Source organism: Dermochelys coriacea, chromosome 1 (assembly GCF_009764565.3).
Source record: "Dermochelys coriacea isolate rDerCor1 chromosome 1, rDerCor1.pri.v4, whole genome shotgun sequence".
NCBI classification, from domain to species: domain Eukaryota; kingdom Metazoa; phylum Chordata; order Testudines; family Dermochelyidae; genus Dermochelys; species Dermochelys coriacea.
In genome coordinates, this window is record NC_050068.2 from 147,388,006 (window position 1) to 147,408,280 (window position 20,275).

The 20,275-nt window shown below is 41.2% G+C and overlaps 1 protein-coding gene and 1 long non-coding RNA gene across 7 annotated transcripts in view; one reads left to right on the forward strand and one right to left on the reverse strand.

The window, feature by feature from the left end:
- Positions 1-12,451, reverse strand: part of TAB3 (TGF-beta activated kinase 1 (MAP3K7) binding protein 3) — a 78,893-nt gene extending 66,442 nt beyond the window's left edge. For 2 of the 6 annotated variants that reach the window (XM_043505283.1, XM_043505276.1), the window contains exon 1: positions 12,076-12,363. The gene's annotated coding sequence lies outside the window, so the exon portion shown is untranslated. Of the gene's footprint in view, positions 1-12,075 lie in introns of all 6 variants that reach the window. The other 4 variants (XM_038406062.2, XM_043505306.1, XM_038406042.2 and 1 more) reach the window with 4 other exon arrangements.
- Positions 12,452-13,930: 1,479 nt separating this feature from the next.
- Positions 13,931-16,897, forward strand: LOC122458128. Its single transcript, XR_006278009.1, has 2 exons — positions 13,931-14,695; positions 15,226-16,897. It is a non-coding gene; the product is annotated as an uncharacterized LOC122458128 (long non-coding RNA).
- The last annotated feature ends 3,378 nt before the right edge of the window (positions 16,898-20,275 follow it).

A 20,275-nucleotide genomic window follows, 5' to 3' on the forward strand; every position in this document is an offset into this window, starting at 1 on the left:
ATTAATATATGCAGACTATCAAATATGAAATTGCAAATTTCATTAGCCAAGTGATCAGTAAAATACACTTTCCAGACTAACTTCCACCTTCAAGTATTTTATTAATATTTCAGTACAGCTGAAAATTTAATTACTACTTAATTATGCCACAATTCAGTGCTGCTCTCATGCACACAGAGAGATGTTGCCATAAAAGCTGGGTCTTATATGCAGCATATGACTAAGGGTCCCAAGTACTGATATAGGACATAAAATGTTATGAAGTCACTTCTATAATACAAAAGGCCCAGGAGTGTGGGGGGGAAAAGTCTTAGTAAGTCCAAATATTCTCCTTCCACACAAGTTCTCATTTTCTGAATAGAGCAGGGTGAATAAAAATCAATGATATTTAAAAAAAAAAAATTAAAGTAAATCGGATTTTTTAATTTAAATTGGATTTTTTTGATAAAACGCTTTTTGAGGAAAAAACCTATCAATAAAACTAAAGATAGTTTTAATTGATATATCTTTGAGTTATAATGTATCATCATGGAAGTCGGATTATAAATTCTAATTCTATAGTATGAAACAATATATTCATATAAATGTTTAAGAAAAGTTTTGTAAATGAGTTCCAATAGTTCATGGATTAGGGACCCAATTTGATGGGGTTCCAGGGCTTCTGTATAGATTATTTAGGTTAATCTTTCTATCTACCCAATGGGACTCAGTGCTCAGTCTAGAAGATAACATCCAAGATGCTTAGTTTTGAAGTTCTGAAACTATGGATTTGTGTCTCCAGAGATAACATGCTTGTTAACAGCAAAAATGTTTTTTAAAAAAATATATATACACATGAGAAATAACAGACCTCAACCCTACTGTCCCTCTGAAAATGTGTGTACACAGAATCAATCCCTTATCTCTCTCTAAAAGTACAAAGTTTCAAAAATGAATAGAAGATTGTTGGGGACGGAACAGATCTGGACAAAGAGAAGAAGTCCGGAGAGAATGGCAGAATGGTTTTGAGCAGCATATTCCAGAAGTCTTGGTCTTTCTGAGTGAAGCTTTCATTGATTTGAGATCTACCATACCATTCTCTCACTAGAAGGGAAAACGTATGGCAGCAGGCTGTAAAAGAGATCCAGTTTGGGAATATTTTAATGAAGTTCCTCTACCTGTGGGTAAGACAAAGATGCATGCAAAATGCAAGGCCTGGTTGCCTAAATGAAACAACATCATGAGAAGTGTTCCTTCTCAGGAGGAAGCTGTGTTGAAGAGGATGAAAGAAACATGTCTGAACATGCAGGATCTTCAGGTTGGTAAACTTTTTTATTTCATACTTCTTTCTTAAGGACTGCCTATCTTCCCTGTGGACTATTCTTGAATTCTCATGTTTGAGCAAAAAATATAGTTGTTACTCTATTGTACTATCATTTTAGATACAGTTGGGATAAAAAACAAACAGCTGAAATAGGCAGATCTTCCTTTTACAATTTCACCTTTAAAGTATTACTGAGTGTCCGTGAATGCAATGAGTAATATTAAGTGAGCAGTAAGGTAATAATAATTAAATAACTGCATTGACTTATTTTGTTCAGTATCCTGCATGTTGACGATGGATTCTCCTGAAGACTATCCACTTTCAAGATTACCAACATTTTCTATAGTGTCAGAGTTATCTGCCAATGATAGTGTTTCAGTCATATCATGTATGTCACAGCCATAGTGTATCACTTGTAGCAAAAAAAAAAAAAAAATCCCCATCATCCAGAAACAACTATAAATAAGTTTGTGATAAGAACCAGAAGATTACAAAAAGAGGTAATTGATGAAAAAATTGCCTGGTTTGTTTATGTAATAAACTCTCCCTTCCGTATGATTGAGAACCCACATTTCATTAACATGGTTCAGTCATTGATACAGGATACAGTCCTCCCAACAGAACAGATGTCGCAGGCAAATTGCTGGATAAAGTGTATGAAAGAGAAATTAAGCAGTGTGCAAAAGGTCTAGAGGGTGAAATTGTTAACCTAAGTCTTGATGGGTGGAGCAATATCCACAATGATCCTGTCATATGTGTTTGTGTGACAACAGAAGAAGGGAATGTCTTCCTTACAGAAACAACTGATACATCAGGAAATGCGCACATAGCTGAATACTTACAAGAAGTACCAGTAAAAGCTATAACAAACTGAAAAAAAATTCAAATGTCTAGTATGCAGCTTGGTCACAGACAACGCTGTAAATGTATTCAAGATGAGAAGAAATTATTTAGAAGAGAGTGAAAAGAGTCCCAAGCTAACAACATACAGCTGCAGTGCTCATTTGATGCGCCTCCTAGCCAAAGACTTCAGTTTTTCAGAAATAAAGGCTAATGTTGTTGAAATTGCAAAATACTTCCGTAACAACCACTTTGCAGCAGCTGCTCTGAAAAAAGCGGGAGGAAACAAGCTAACTCTCCCACTAGATGTGCAATGGAACTCAGTAGTGGACTGTTTTGAGCACTATATCAAGAGGTGGCCTAATCTGATGACAGTTTGGGAACAAAATTGTGAAAAAACAGATGGCACTGTCACAGCCAAAGTTCTCAACATTGGGCTTAAGAGACATGTTAAACACATGCTGAGTACCCTGAAGCCTATTTCTGTAGCCTTGAACAAAATGCAGGGAGATAGCCGTTTTATTGCTGACGCTGTTGAAATTTGCAAGGAACTGAGAGCTTAAAAAAAACGCAATGACAGAGTTAAATTACAAGCATTAAAAAAAAAAAAAAAGAGGGACAAACACTATCTTTAGCTCATTTTCTTGAAAATATTTTCAATACTAGGTACCAGGGTCAAACCTTAACTGCTGAAGAGGAGGAGTTGGCTATGACATGGACATCCAGTAATCATCCCTTCATAATGCCAACTATAATAAACTTCAGAGCTAAGGGTGAACCATTCAAGAAATGTGTGTTTGCTGATGATATTTTAAAGAAAGTCACACCAGTGAACAAGTGGAAGTCACTTAAGCACTTGGATTCAGAGACTGTTGAAGTGATACTCTCTCTTTTAACAGCAATAGTTTCTTCTGCCAGTGTATAAAGAATATTTTCTTCCTTTGGACTAATTCATTCCAAATTGGGAAATTGTTTGGGATCTGAAAAAAGCATGGAAGCTTGTTTTTCTTTTCCAGATTATGAACAAACAGGAAAATGAAGGTGAAAACGACTGAGTTAGCTGCAGAAGCCAATATTTTAAGTTTCTCATGTTGACCTGGCTGAAGTAGTCGATTTAATTTTTGTGGTTTTTTAAAAATATTTCATGTAACTATTTTAGTTAAAAACAACTGTAACAAAAACAAACCTGATTTTAAAAAACTTGAATGTTTAATTTAAAAATTCATATGCTTGTTTTTTTAAAATCTTGTATGTTTGCTGTTGAAGAAAAAAAATCCAGAATACATAACGTTGTTGTTTTAGTTAAATAAAACAATTTAAATGCCTGTCTAGTGATGTTCTCCTCCTAATACAGCATGGCAAGAAAATCCTCCAAATATTAATGATTAACCTTGTCATAAAGATACAGCTAAGGGTAGCATAAAATCTCTCCTTTACCTGTAAGGGGTTAAAAAGTTCAGATAATCTGATTGGCACCTGACCAAAAGGACCAATATGGGGAGAAGATACTTTCAAATCTGGGGGGGGGGAGGTTTTTGCTTTGTCTCTGTGTGTGTTCTCTCTCTGAGACAAAGAGACCAAGCAAGTAATCTAGCTCCTACTGAATGATGCATCTAACTTACAGAAATAGTAAGTAATAGAAAGGAAATGCGTTGAGTATCTTTTGTTTTAGCTTGTGAATTTTCCCTGTGCTAAGAGAGAGGTTTATCCCTGTTTTTTGTAACTTTAAAGTTTTTCCTAGAGAAGAATGCTCTGTGTTTTGAATCTTATTATTCAATCTTATTACTGAATCTGTAAAATTACCTTCCATCCTGATTTTACAGAGGTGTTCTACTTTTTTTTTTCTCTTTATAATGACTTCACAAATATCTGCTTCAGTTACCTTTGGTAAATGAAATAACCAAACAATCATTCATTTTCTGATATAGCTGTAAAACTAATCTGAAAAGTTTTCAAAATAAATCACTTTAAAAATGTATAGTATGTACCTTCTAAAAATGAAACCTACATCCAATACATATGAAGAATATGTATTAAGGTTATAGCAACCAACAAGAATGCACTTTTATGTAGAAATCCATGATTAAATCGAGTCTTCCTGACTAGTAATTTAAATCAATTTGATTTACATCAAATCCACGCTGCTGGGAGCCCAGCTCTGAAGGCAGAGCCACCGCCAGCACCAATACAGAAATAAGGATGGAAAAGTATGGTATTGACATCCTTACTTCTGCGCTGCTGCCCGCTCTCTGGTCGCCCAGCTCCAAAGGCAGCAGTGCAGAAGTAAGGATGTATGATATTGCCACCCTTACTTCTGCGTTGCTGCTGGCGGGGCGCAGAAGTACGAGTCGCAATACCGCAACCCCCCCAAAATAACTTTGTGACCCCCTGCAACTCCTTTTGGGTCAGGAACCCCAATTTGAGAAACACTAGTCCCCATGAAATCTGTATAGTATAGGATAAAAGCACACAAAAAAAGACTAGATTTCATGGGGAGAGATCAGATTTCACGGTCATAAATTTGGTAGGGCCCTAGTTATGATAAGGATGAAGACTAGAAATATCACCAGCCCTATTAAGTTTGTATAGGTATCACTGAAATGCATCATATTTTGTTTTACCAGATAGTTGTTGTGATCCTCTGAGACCACAAAAATCCAACTTTATGTCTTGAAAGCAAATATTCCAAAGTAGTCATTTTAATGTGTTGATAGTATCGTTGGTTATCCCTATTTCTATAACGGCACCATTTGACTGCTCCACATCACACCTCATCTTGAAGAAGACACAATAAGCCTTTAAATGATGTATGATGTGCATGTGTGTAAAAAGGATACATTAAGTTGACCAACTCAGTGGTGTCTGCCACTCAGCTAACACATTTATCACAACCACCATACAAAAAAGGGAAATGACCAGAAGTTTCTTTTTAATACATGTTCATACTATTGGGAATTTATATTTCCTAGCATAATGAAAACAAATCCACATATTTTACAGTTTTCATGTTTTTTCCTAGATCACATATTATAAAAAAAATGAAAAATAAAACAAATGGAGCGAGCCAGTTTTTTCACAGCATTTTATCTGGACTGATAAAAGCTCTGCCTCTAGGACATGCCTCAACACTCGTAATGGCTGGGAAACAAAATATTCAAAGCAAAGAAAGAATAAACACTTAAAGTGGTTTAGAGACAAAGACAGGGAGATTGAAGCACTTGTGTTTATTTTAACAGGAGGGGAAGTGCAAAAAATATAGAAAGGATATAAAAAATTGCTGCAAGAGTTTTTTCCTGGATGGTATTCATAAAAAGAAAAAAGTTTGTGATTTTTTTGGTGCTTTCCTGTCAACGGTCTACTGCCACTTTCCAGGCATCTAATCCCTACAGCAACTGAGAATATGGACAGCAATCTCTAGGGTGGACTTCAAGAAGTCCACAACAATCACAATTCAGGATTTTAATAAAGTGCTCTAAGAATCTTCTCATCCAGTCAGACAACCAATCTTCCATTTTTATACTATACTGTCAAACTACTGAGCTATGATTACAGTGTTACGTTGGTCATTGTAAGACAGTTCACAGGGGGAAAATAAAAAAAAATCCCAGCTTGTTGGATCAATTTATTGGGTAGAACTTGACCCAACTTTATAAAGTCTACTTACTGTGCAAATTATATTTGCAAGCAATTGAACTTTACTGCGCTAATTCTATCGTTTTTTTAAAACTTGTTTTAAATTTTGGAAAAAGTCTGCTCACCAATTGGATCTGGGTCAATTAAAACATTCAGTAAAATGAAGAGCAGACATATATAGTGGGATCTATCAGGTCTAATACATGCAGAAGTGAAAATAAGCCGGTCTGGTGTACTGGCAAGAGCCAGTACGCTGTGCTGGACGGGCTTCCCCAGTGATGATTTAAAGGCCCCAGGGCTCCCAGCCAAAGCCCCTCTTCCTGTTGAGACCACGCCCCCACTCAGAACTCCGGCATACTGGTAAGTCCTTTAAGTTACTTTCACCCTGAATATATGTAGAAGAGGGGATAGGATCAATGAACAAGATTGAGAGAAAAAGAAAAAGGTAAAACATTAAAGACTCGGTGTTCCAAAAATATTGGATTATAATGCCTATACCAGCATCATATATTTCTTCTTCATCCACCATATCTACGTGCTCTTCAACTTTAGCATATTTCTTTCAGTTTTTTACCCCACTAAAATGAAAGCTGCATCAGTGGCAAACTTCTGAAATCAAAGTGCCTGGTATACATTAAAACAGTGGTTCTCAACCAGAAGTACATGTACCCTTGGGGGTTCTCAGAAGTCTTCCAGGGGGTACATCAACTCATCTACATATTTGCTTAGTTTTAAAACAGGTACATAAAAAGAATAGCAAATCCAGTACAAACTAAAATTTCATACAATCACTTGCTTATACTGCTCTATATACTACACACTGAAATGCAAGTACAATATTTATATACCAATTGATTTATTTTATAATTATATGGTAAAAATAAGTAAGCAATTTTTCAGTAACAGTCATTCTGTGATACTTTTGTATTTTTATGTCTGATTTTGTAAGCAAGTAGTTTTTAAGTGAGGTGTAACTTGGGGGTACGCAAGACACAGACTCCTGAATGGGGTACAGTAGTCTAGAAAGATTGAGAGCCACTGCATTAAAATGTCAATATCAGAGCCCCATCTTCTAAGTAAAAAAGAAAAGGAGTACTTGTGGCATATTTGAGCATAAGCTGTAGCTCACGAAAGCTTATGCTCAAATAAATTTGTTAGTCTCTAAGGTGCCACAAGTACTCCTTTTCTTTTTTGAGAATACAGACTAACACGGCTGCTACTCTGAAACATCTTCTAAGAATTGATTGATACTAGAATGAGGTTACAGCCAAGATATCTACTTCATGAAGAATAAGCAGACAGAACAGGACATTCAATACCACAGAGGTTTCTGCATGTATGTCAGGCCAGAATTTGTTCAATTTAGGACATCTATGTGACAAATTTGCAGACAGTTGCTGGCATCTTCAGCATTTGCTCTCCTTTGCAAGACCTGCTTTAAATAAATTATCTGAGGTTCAGTAGAATCTATTGAGGATCTTGTTCTGAAAATAATTTTGACACAGCACTTCGGACAGTCAAATAAATTTCTGCCCCAGGCTCCGAGAGAAATGTAATCCCTCACACATATGAATTGCATCTATTTGTATGCAACTTCAGCAAAATGGGTCTCATCAGTCTTTCACAAGAAAGCCTCATTTCCCACATTCTTTATATAGACAAGATAGCACAAAATATATATTATTTTTAAAATGTGGAGCATGCAGAAGATGTATACTACACAGCCATTAAAAAGGCACCTTCTACTGAAAAGAAGTTACTAACCTATGATTTTTCGCTACTGTTTGTTGCTGAAAATAAACACCCAATATTAGTTTGGTTATACTGTGCTAGGCAGCTTTACTGCTTCTGCTGTATAATTTGCCCATTTGGTTTTTGTGAGCCTTCCACACACCAAAGTGGGAGAAGAAAATATAATTGCAAAACCACAAAAATTGGCAGGCATTTTTGTTTTCTACGTTTGGGTCATTACCCCCAATGAAAAGTTCAAAAGGTGCTCAAGAAAAAAATAATATGGAGGCTCTGATACACAAAAAGGAAACCCCTCCATAGGTTTTATTCTCATAGGATGTATGTTTTATTGGATTATTTGACAAAAATCAATGTCTTTCTTGATATATTAAAGTTGGACACATTACCTAGTTCAACTACAACAAGAAATTATTCCAGATTATTATTATTAATTAAAGCTCATCTTACATTGTCAGAAAGATGTTTCTAAAGTAAAAAGGTCATTAGACTCAACTATAGTACAGCATGAGAAAGTGTACCCAACACATTTAACATACCCAAGTGTTATTAAATTTGGAACTGTATTATATTCATTTGTTCTGGACATTCACTAAAACTTTTCAGGTTTTATATTTAAAAAAAATCTACTAAGCATAACAAACATTGAGTTAGTGTTTGATTGTTGGCTGTTATGGAACTGTTGCTGTAAAAGTAAAAACATTTTTAAAAACATGTTACCCAACTTAGAGATACAAAGGTTACAAGTACACATTTTATTCTGAACTACTTCTCAGTAAAAATGGCTTTAGGAGGTTCATGTTTATTATTTATTGTGTTTCCATATCAAAGTGGGCATAAAGTGACATTGACAAGCCCTAACAACACACTACAGGACTCAAAAACCTGACTGGTTTGTGTCTGGATGGTGTACCACCACCAGAAATATAGTTTCTGCAGGCCAGACAATAATGGGGCTACTCAACCTACTTCAAGTTAAGTACTAGCGTAAATCTTTGCAGGATTGGGGCAGCTGTCTTGAAATCAAGGCCCTCAGTTACATCCTAAGCAAGTCCACTTAAAGCTACAGGGTTAGCAGAGGCAATATTGAAAATAACATTTGGCCTGCAGTATCTTTATTAAGTATGATAATGCAAAAGCAAGAAAGGAATCTTGCCAGATTTCAAGACAAGTTTCAGTTTAGGAAAAAATTGTTACTTGTAAACCGAGAAAATATGATACAGAATCACAGACAAACAAAACACTACTTGCTATTTTTACAGAATTGCTTTTCAGATTAGAACTGTGTTTTAAGCTTGAAAAAAAAACAACTGAGGCAATAAAATTACTTTCTATGCACATTTCAACTTAATATTGATAGATTTTTAGGCCAAAAGAGACCATTATGATGACCTATATATGGCCTCCTGTATAACACAGGCTATAGAACTTCACCTGTTAAGTCCTGCATCATGTCCAGTAAATTACCAGCCTGAATCAAAAACATATCTGAACCTGTCGTGATTAATAATTTCTCTAATACCTTCTACCATTATAACATGCTACTTTTCTTGGATATTGAAAATTCTTCACCAAGACCACCTGTGATAAAATATCCCAATATGAAGTTGTTTTGTTACAGTTCAGCTAAACTAAGAAACCTGCTTTTTAGGAGACTTTCTAGATCAGTTTTTCCCAAACTTGGGAAGCCGCTTGTTCAGGGAAAGCCCCTCACGGGCCTGGCCGGTTTGTTTACCTGTTGCGTGCGTAGGTTCAGCCGATCGTGGCTCCCAATAGCTGCGGTTCGCCACTGCAGGCCAATGGAGGATGTGGGAAGCGGCGTGGGCTGAGGGACGTACCGGCCGCCGCTTCCTGCAGCCCCCATTGGCCTGGAGCAGTGAACAGTGGGAGCCGCGATGGGCCAAACCTGCGGACGCGGCAGGTAAACAAACCGGCCCGGCCCGGCCCGGCCCACCAGGGGCTTTCCCTGAACAAGCATCGTCCCAAGTTTGGGAAAAACTGTTCTAGATCAATAAGCATGAACAAGTTTATCAACACCTAAGACGAAGTGTTAGTTTAATAAAATCGCTTTTAGCTATACAATTTAAGCTATCAAGACTTTTCAATGTCACCTACTTCAAGAGTTCCTTCAGCATCTTTTTCATCTTATTTGCAAACCAGTAGTCTCAGGGCTTGTCTTCACTGCAGAGTTAACTTGAGTTGTAACTTGCGTGTTTCCCCTACCTCAAGTCCCAACCACACAAAAAAAAATTAGCTCAAGCTGACTGGCCTGATAGGGGCATAGGCTCCAGTTAACAACTCTCAGCTGCTAATACAATAAGACTACATCTACACAACAGCAGGGATTGACACTCTGAAATTGATCCACCGGCGGTCGATTTAGCAGGTCTAGTGAAGCACCGGTCAACAGCAGATCGCTCTCCAGTCGACCCTTGAACTCTACCCCGAATGAGAAGAGTAAAGTAAGTCAATGAGAGAGTTTCTCCCACCAACCCTGCCAAGGTGTAGACCCCACGGTAACTCGACCTAAGATACGTCAACTCCAGCTAAGTTATTCACGTAGCTGGAGTTGTACAGCATAGGTCGACTTACCACGGTAGCTGAGTTAGGCTGTGTGACATTTCACTGTGGCCATTCTCACTCTGCAGTCATGACACAGCTTCAGTCAAGTCAATAGTTATTTTTTCTTATCAGCCACACCACTATTATAGAAGGCAGAAAAGATCCCTTGGTAATACACAGCAGACAGAATAGTAGTATGCCATGCCTGCAACCTCACTATCACGAGTTCAATTCACAACTTAACCTGCAGAGTATAAAATGACATGAACAGGAGAGAGGGAGAATTTTTATTTTACAATTAAGAGCCATAATTCCACTTTATAATATAGATACTTAAAACATGAAATACAAACACCATTTTACTACCACATTTATAACTTGTTTTATAAAATGAACAGAAGCTTTGCAATCATAAACCTCAGGAGTTTTACTAAAAAAAAAAAAAGCTTTTTATGTTATTCTACTGTAAGTATCAAAATGAAACTCCTTTTAAAAAAGGCATGTTTTGCCTTGTAAGAGTGTTTCATTTAAAAAATACTGTTAAACTGCTCATATATACCAGTTCTAGGCTACCAATCTACCAACTGACAATTCATACTTTTTTTTTTGGTAGTACTGTATGCCAGAGCTAAAAACATGAAGATTCTCTACTGATAGTTGATAAATAAGCAGTGAGATTTAGCCTATTAATGTTTATGTAAAATGAAAAATGAAAAAGTCATTGTAGAAAATCATGCTGACAAGGCTTCAGCAACCAACATTCACTGCATAGCCTACTGTAATCATTAGAAAAGCAACTACCATTTTTAAATGATTCATCAGTTTAAAACAGGATATATGATCAATAGCAAATGATGTTAACTGACAATATAATTGAACACAATCTTCCTAAACGTTTTTACGTAGGCTTACAAAAACATTAGTACAGTGTCTTGCTTTACTTTATTAAAAACCACTTTTCAACTTGGCACATCTAGGCCATGTCACTTTTCCAGAGATAAAGAAACCATACAGAATGTTTCTGAAACTTGAAAATACAATCTTTCTTGGGGCATATTTAACGAGAGCAAAAAAGGGGAAAAAATCTTAGACGGAGGGGGGAAGCTGATGTAGGATTGTAAGTCATGTCTAAAGGGGTATAAACATACTGTCAAACAGCAATTTCAAAACAGCCGCAAAGCATCTCTCTTAGGCGTAATTAGGGGCTGCCTGCCTCTCTGATGTGTTTCAGAGTAGCAGCCGTGTTAGTCTGCATTCGCAAAAAGAAAAGGAGTACTTGTGGCACCTTAGAGACTAACAAATTTATTAGAGCATAAGCTTTCGTGAGCTACAGCTCACTTCATCGGATGCATTTGGTGGAAAAAACAGAGGAGAGATTTATACACACACACACACAGAGAACATGAAACAATGGGTTTATCATACACACTGTAAGGAGAGTCTGATGTGTGTGGCCGACTACAGAACACAACACACAGGAGCTCAAGTCTAGCCCGGAGAGAGGAGTCCGGCCAGAGCACAACCAGGCCATTGTTACCTCCTCTATGACCAGAGCCAAAACCACAACAGCAGCAGGCTGCAGACTCAGCATGCCGAGGAGTGGAAAGAGGCGGTGGCAACTCTCCCACCTGCAATGACTTACACCAGAAACAGCCAGACAATAGTTGTGGCCCCACGCAAGACGCCACCTCCCAGTCCCAGACCCGCGCGGCATCCCCAGGCAACCCCCACGCCGCCTCCAAACACACAGAGCCAAAGTTTTGCTGTCCAGAGTGTGGGGGGGGGAGCGGGTTGGGGGGCGGGAGGAGGCACCACACACCCGTCGCCCCCCCTCCCCAGCCCGTCAGAGGAGCGGTGGGTCCCCCGGCGCGGAGCCTACAAGGAACAGTCACCGCAGCCCAGCCCCCGATTCCCCAGCCCCGGGGCACCGATGTCCTCGCCCCCCTTCGCACCCGGAACACCCCCGCCCCGCCGGCCCAGCCCCTTACCGTGCGCTGGGGGGCGGCGGCGGCGGCAGCATGCCCGGCTCCCCCTCGCTCTACGCGGGAGAGGGGCGGGGGCTGCCGGGACACCCCCCTCCTCCTGGGTCTGGCGGGGGCGGGTCCCCCCTGTCCGCTCGCGGAGGCGGCGGGGGGGGGGGGCTGGGAAAACTAGTCTCCGGGCAGCGCGAGCTCAGAACAGGGGGCGGGGTGGGGGGGCGCTGAGGAGCGCTGGGCGCGGCCGTAAAGCGCTTCCGGGATCCGGGCCGCCGGCCTGGCGATAAGGGGAGGGGCCGGGCCCGGCCCGCTCTACCCAGGCGCTAACATGGCGCCGCCCAGGCCGGTGGGCCGCCAGCCAGCCCAGATATCGCGAGACCTGACGAGAAAAGGGCTCGCGCCGGCGCGCGGCGCGAATAATTGAAGATGTGAGGGGTGGGGCCGGGGCTGGCCGGGCTCGCGCGCGTTTGGCGGCGCGCGGCGCGGCGCGGCGCGGCGAGGTTAGAGCGTTGGGCCAAGAGCGGGGGAGGAGCCGGCGCGTTCCCGCCGCGCGCCGTGACGGCGGCCGCAGCCCGGTCCGAGCAAATCACGCGAGAGCGAAGCCGCTGGTCAGGCCTCGCTCAGCGGAAGCTGGGGCTCCCGCGTGGAGCCGGCCCTGCAGAGCCCGGGGGGGACGTGCCGGGTTTGTTCCATTTCCTGCGGGGGGAGAAGGGGCGCCAGCTCCCTTCCCTTGGGTGTGAGCCACAGCGCCCGCTGAAGCAGCCCCACCTTGGCGGAGCTGTGGTGATAGGGCTGGGTTGGGATGGGGACCCATGAAACGGGAGGGGGGGGTCTCGTTTGCATATGGGCCGGGACTGGCCTCCAGACCTGTGGGGGTGTAACTACCTCACTCAGAAAGAAAAGGAGGACTTGTGGCACCTTAGAGACTAACGCATTTATTTGAGCATAAGCTTTCGTGAGCTACAGCTCACTTCATCGGATGCATTTGGTGGAAAATACAAATGCATCCGGTGAAGTGAGCTGTAGCTCACGAAAGCTTATGCTCTAATAAATTTGTTAGTCTCTAAGGTGCCACAAGTACCCCTTTTCTTTTTGCGAATACAGACTAACACGGCTGCTGCTCTGATACCTCACTCGGGGGTGTGAAAACCCCGTACCGCTGGGGGACGCCGTTATAACCGACCACACGCACCATGTGGACAGCGCTACGTCAATGGCAGAGCTTCTGCCGCTGATCCAGCTCCCGCCTCTGGGGGATTAACTACACTGACGGAGGCGATCTCCCGTCCCCGTAGTAGCGTCTTCACTAAAGCACTTCAGCGGCACAGCTGTGCCGCTGTAGCGTCGCAGAGGAAGACAAGCCCCCGTTTGTAAGGTGAACTCACCGACGTTGAGGAGGGCCATCACTTGCTGCTGCCCGCGGCACCTTCTGGCCCTGGTGTGTGGATCTGGAAAGGAACTCTTGGCGGGTGAACTGCTGTTTGTGCAAATTTTGAGCTTGCTTTTAATTAAATCTATCCTGCATCTATTCCATTTGTTGGACCATTTATACCTCATTGAAGGAAGAAATCCTCTCTACAACTGTGTTTTAGCCTGGTGTGCTAAGTGCAGAGGGCACAATTTAGAACAAGTTTTTCAGATTTTTTTTCCCACACTTTTAAGTTTTCACTTGCAGGTTTGAAAATGTCCGGTTTTGATGTTTCAATCGTATCTTGATTGTTGCAGAATTCCTTATAGAGCTGATCCATGTTAATGATTTCATTCATTCTGAGTGCTTCTGTTACAATTCAAGGTTTGATAAACAAAACTTCTTATAGAGGCCAATACCTTCATCATTATGATGTTGGAAGAGACGCTAAGTCATAAAATTTAACGAAGTCTTGCTTTACCTTCACTTTTTGTTGTGGTAGTAGTTTTTCCATCAGTTGTTTGGCTTTGAATTAAAAAAAAAAAACAAAACCAGTCCTCTTTAGGTTCGGCATCTTCATCTTAACATGGCACATCTATATACACATCAGTAATGCATAGATTTGATTTCTTCAACTGAGTTGAAGACACAAGCCAAATTGTGAAAAAAACATGTAAATGTCTATAATGCAGGAATACTCACCATCGTTGGTGAACATTTTCTTTTAAGCTACTGGGCAAGATTCCCCTAGTGACTTGAGGTTGGCTTCAGTTGCTTGCCAGTTTCTCAAAAGTCAGTTGACTGCTGGGTTAAGGGTTAGCCAACTTCTATTCACATATCACCGTACTTCTTTCCATTCAATTTCAACAAAGAAAAAAACCTGAATTCTTTGAGTTTTGTGGGGACCAAAAAATGATTATAAATTTTCAATAAAATCATTTTTGTGTCAACTGATAGCCAACCACTCACATTTGCAAATATTGTGGGCTGTGTGTATGGGGAAGTTCATCTCAGAATGCAATAATTTTCAGCACGTAACAACTGGTATACCAAGTTGTGTTTACCATAGTTCATATTTGCATTATCATCAGAGTATGCAGTAATACAATTAATGTTAAGCTGGTGTTTATCTAGGCTAGTCTTTATAACACAATGAATGCCTCTTGCAGATTCATCATAGTCTTCATAAAAATTGAGCAACTTGACTGAACACCATGTGATATGGTAAAGTATTGCAAGCACATCAGAAACATCTTTCTGATCTCTTTACTTGAAGTGTCAGTTGCTATGGCAAAATACACAGGCTGTTTTGGTAGTGAGGGTAATAAATCTCATAAACAATCCCTCACAGACTTTGGGACCAAAACATTAGTCACTAATAGCTCTGCCTTGGTTCTTCCACAAGACAATTTGTTAACATTGGCATCCCAAAAATATTTCGCTAGCAAGCTTATTGGCATAGTCCATGCTCTTCCAGCTAAGGCTGTGTTTAACTGTGTGGTAAACAGCTGCAATTTCACACTGCAATTCTGTCTCTTTCAGCGTTTGAAGAGACAAAGAATTTGCTAATATTTGTCAGACCTTTAATTTGTATGTTTTTCTCCTACAAGTTTCCTATAATGAATTCATCAGTGAATGTATGGCAGCACAAAGTACAAAAGGTTTTACCAAACTTTCTACTGACAGGATTTACCCAGCTGTATTTTTCTTCCTATTGACATTTTTATATAGTCTCTTCACTTCCTTCTCTTTAGGCCCAGGACTGTCTGAAGTTTCCACTAATATTGCAAGGCAGCCAAGCTGCTGCATCTGGACCTTTCTTCTCGTGGGTGGCTTCTCTCATAGATACAGAGCTGCAGGAACTGAGCCTCATCGCACTGTCCTGGCCAAATTCCAATATAGAGAATTACATTTGGAATCCCTAAATCTGCGCCTTCCTCCCCTCTGCTGGAGTTGCTATTGCATAATTAGCTTCCCGTTCACATCCCATCCTAAATCACTATATGGTATTGTAGCTGAACGGCTGACATGTTCCACCCCAGAGCAGATGCAGTTTGAAGGTGAACAAAGTCCTTCCTGAGACAAACCCCAATGCCCTCTTTTCAGGAGAAACTTCCACTGAGGCCAGTGAGAGTTTTGACTGAGTGGCAGTTATAGAAATGGTACTGAAACCAAGGTCGGAAAAGACCTTGAAATCCTCCAGAATGGCAGGCACAGGGCATATGTGGAGTTTAGGAAAGGGACTCTCCTCTACCCTTTCCAGCTGAAGAGCTGCTGGTGCCACTCAAATTTGGCTGTCCACTCTCGGTCCATCTACGAATGGTGTTGTAACTTAGTGCACGGGTTGAAATATGGGATAAAAGGAGTCCTGTACTGATTTAGTATTGGGCAGCCAATTTTCATTAAAATTACAGATGGCCCTTACAACACAGGTCTGTTGGCAACCCAACCCTGGGAGAGGCAGGGAAGCAGGTGCTGCCCCCAAGGGTGGGAGGCCATGGGACAGGATTGTTGCAGAGCAAGCATGACAGAGGTGGCTGGGCCAAACCTGAGCAGTGCTGCAACCCCATGCATCAAGTCACAATTCCCAGAATGGGAAGCCAGGCCCAGTCCCACAGGACAGGAGCTGCAGAAACTGCTACTGTAGGGTGAGTTTTAAGTCATTTTATACAATCTCTTATTCAGTGTTATTTTGCATTTGTGGAAAACATGGGGCTCTAGCTGTAGTAATAATATTTGTCCTCCTACTTATGTTGTGTGCTGTAATGGGGCCAAAGCGTCTGCATAGGCAAAGAGTCATCATGAGGTTCTTGCTATTGCAGGGTGTGTGGTGGCCACCTAGGCCCAAAGACATAAAGAACAATTGTGAGAGAAATACAGGATATGGTTTAATTTCTAAAGGGCATCAGCCCACGCTGTCTTATTCTTGATATAGATCCATACATAGCACTTGTTTGTCAGACTGTGAGCCCTATGGGGTAGGGACTGATCCTTTTGGCTTCTCTGGCATGTGCCTCACACTTTCTGCCACTGGGGTTTAGGTTCCTGTTAAAACTGAGGCAAGTTAATTAGTCCCACAGTGAATCAGCAGCAAAGCCAGGATTAGGTTCATGCCTTGCTCAGGCACTTAGCCAAAGGGTTCTGACATGTTCACACTGTGTGGACCACATCTTAAAAGGAAAGTTTGTCTTGTTGATCCACGTCCTCTTCCATGCAAGAGCACACAGACCATTTCCTTTCCTATTCATGTAGCAACTACAGCAATTGATTACATGGAAAAGTAATATTAGGAAAGCATTGAATATGTATTTTATCTTCTTTTAATGTGATTTAGCAGCTGGAAACAAGGAAAGCTGGTATTGTGTCATCAGCCAGTTCTTCTCAAACAGCTGTTTAAGTACTAGTGCATTAAACAATGGTCTGAAATATGTGTGCGTGTGAGAGTGTGTGTGTGTGTGTATATGTATATATATACACACAATTTAAAAAAATATATTATACTTTGAAAAAGTAGGCATCAATACTTACTATTAAAACAGGTAACTGAAAGTAGAATGGAATTGACTGTTAAATCTAGTTACAGGTTTCAGAGTAGCAGCCGTGTTAGTCTGTATTCGCAAAAAGAAAAGGAGTACTTGTGGCACCTTAGAGACTAACAAATTTATTAGAGCATAAGCTTTCGTGAGTGAGCTGTAGCTCACGAAAGCTTATGCTCTAATAAATTTGTTAGTCTCTAAGGTGCCACAAGTACTCCTTTTCTTTTTGCAAATCTAGTTACAGTAAACCATGCCTTCTAGATGAAAATACCTGTGAGTTTATTACTTATGGCAGTAATTATCACCAGCCTTTGAAAGGCCTCAGGTTGGGATTTAAATTCTGTTTTCCCTTCATTTTTAAGAAGAACAAAAATATAGTTAGTTCTGCTTCCCTTTCCTTTTACTGAATAGCAGTCTGAAAGACCCATTTTCGTATTTTGGAAGAAAGCAATTTCATGCATGTCCGTGTCTTAGAATTACACTCAGAAAAGTTAGTTGATAAAAATGACATTATACCATTCCATTTTTATTTTCTCTCAACGATTTCTGTATTTACTCCTGGGGAAAATCTGCGCCATTGCACATGCACAGAATTTATGTCCCCCACAGATTTCTTTGCTTTCCTGCAGAAAAATGACTTTCTGATGAGGAAGCAAAGGGAAGCCACAAGAACGGTAACGCGACTCTTCCCAGCAGTATGTTTCAGGTGCCCAGGGCAGCTAGCAGAGAGGTAAATCACTGTGGGGCAGGGGTGGAACTGGGGAAGACGCGGCTGGTGGCTCCTACCCTACCCCAGGTTGAACTGCTAGTCCTGGCAGTACCGGGGAGGACAGGACTTCCTCTTCCCCTGCACAGCATCTGGGGCCAGGTCAGATCAACTCCCAGATTTCTCCCCCAGCTGCAGGAAGCTCTGCAAACTCCGTACCCTCCCTCCCCTGCTTCTTGCACCCATCGGTCTTCAGCTACAGGGGGAGGGATCCCTGTACAGGGAGCTGCTCCCCCATGCACCAAACCACCATGCATCTAGATGCCGTCATACCCAGACTCTCCTGCTGAGCCTCACCCCTCTGCACTCAGAACCCCCCTCTTGATGAGCCCCACTCCCCCTACACCAATCCAATGAGCCAGCCACACCCAGATCCCTACCCCACTGAGCCCTAACCAGCTGCACCTGGATCCCCACTGAGCCCCCACTCCCTAGCATCTGGACCCCCCCCACTGAGTCCTCCCACACCCAGACCCCACACTGCTGAGACTCAATTACCTTCACCTGGACCCCCCTGCAGAGTCCCATTACTGTTGCACTCAAGCCATCAGGGTTCCCTCTCCACTTTGAACTCAGGTACAGATGTGGGGACCTGCATGAAAGACCCCAAAGCTTATTTCTACCAGGTTAAAACCTCCCCAAGGCACAAATCCTTTCTTTGTCCTTGGACGGTATTGCTGCCACCACCAAGTGATTTAGACAAACATCCAGGGAAAAGGGCCACTTGGAGTTCCTGTTTCCCCAAAATATTCCCCCAAGGCCCTTCACCCCCTTTCCTCGGGAGGTTTGAGAATAATATACTAATCAATTGCCTTTAATAAAAGTACAGACCAGACCTTTTATCTTTAGGGCACTAAAATCAATCAGGTTCTTAAAAGAAGATCTTTATTATAAAAAAAAAAAAAGGTAAAAGAAGCACCTCTGTAAAATCAGGATGGAAGGTAATTTTACAGGGTAATAAAAAGATTTAAAACACAGAGGATTCCCCTCTAGGCTCAACTTCAAAGTTCCAAAAACAGGAATAAACCCCCCTCTTGTCATAGGGAAAATTCAAAAGACCCATTTTGACCCAAAAGACCCAAAGCTAAAACAAAAGATAATCTAATGCATTTCCTTGCTTTACTTACAATTTTTGTAATCTAAGATGCTTATTTCAGGTAGGGTTTTAGGAGAAGTTTTTTCCCAGCCTGGTCCTTCTCTCTGTCTCGAGAGAGCACAACAAAGAGAGCCCAAATAAAATCTCCCTGCCCCGCACAGATTTGAAAGTATTTTCTTTTCTTATTGGTCCTTTTGGTCAGGTGCCAACCAGGTTATTTGAGCTTCTTAACCCCTTATAGGTAAAGGAGGGATTTTATGCAACCCGTAGCTGTATGTTTATGACAAGCCCCCAACAAGCCCCTGTGCATCCAGATCCCTCACACACCCGGTCCCACACTCTGCTGCCCACACCCAAATTGCCCAATACAGAACCCTCTCAACCCACATCTGGATCCCTCCACACTTGGATCCAGCCTTGCTGAGCCTGCCTGCCCACACCTGGTGCACTTGGCATGGAGGTTGATATTTTCTGGTTATTAATATCTGACAGTGTTTGGTACCATTCAGACAATAAGTTTGAGTGAAATTCCCTAAAAGACTTAGTCAAATCTTAACTTTTGTTTGTATTCCTCTTTCCCTTTTGAAGTAAGAGCATTACAGCCAAGACAGATGCCTTAATTATTTTTCCATTTCAACTTTTAATCAACACATGTGACTTTGAGAGCACTGAAGAAAAAGCTTCTCTCTTGTCTAGGTGTGATCATGGGTTAAAGAGGTTCTGTTTTTAAAATGCAGATCACAGGGGTTCTATCATGGAAGAATAAACGCAGCAACACAGAAGTAGAGAGATCCAAGAAAACTGTGAGAAAGTGAAAGAGATTCTTAAGTTTGCGCTGGACCTAGTTTTTTTGTTTTGTTCCTCTGCAGGATTCTTCTCCATCCATCATACTGAAAGTCAAAAGCAACTGGCATTTGATATGCCCTACAGATGGATACATAATATAATACATAATATCATTTCATAGTAAATGAGTGGGATTATTCACCACTCTTAATTATCTTTGCCATATCTCTGTTGTGCCTCAGCTCAAAGGACTACACAATGTCAAGCATATATATACTGGAAAGATTCCAAGATTTACCTTGGTATTCTTCAGGTCTGTAACTAATTTTCCCAGAGTGGCAATAAAGATTGACAGCACTATGCTCTGGTTTTGAAGGTATTCTTTTCACACAGATTATCAAAGAGACACTGCAAAGATCATCAGAGTGGTGCCAGCATGACCCTTTAATTGGGCTTTGATTCATGTTTCAGAAGAAAAAAAAAATGCAGAGCCTGTAAAAGCTCCAGGCCCCATTTTCTCAGTTACATTTTTTTCATTAGGTCTATAGTTTGAGGTTTTGCTTCCTTATAGATTTCTAGCATTACATGTTGAAGGGTGGAGGCATTATAGAAATATATCC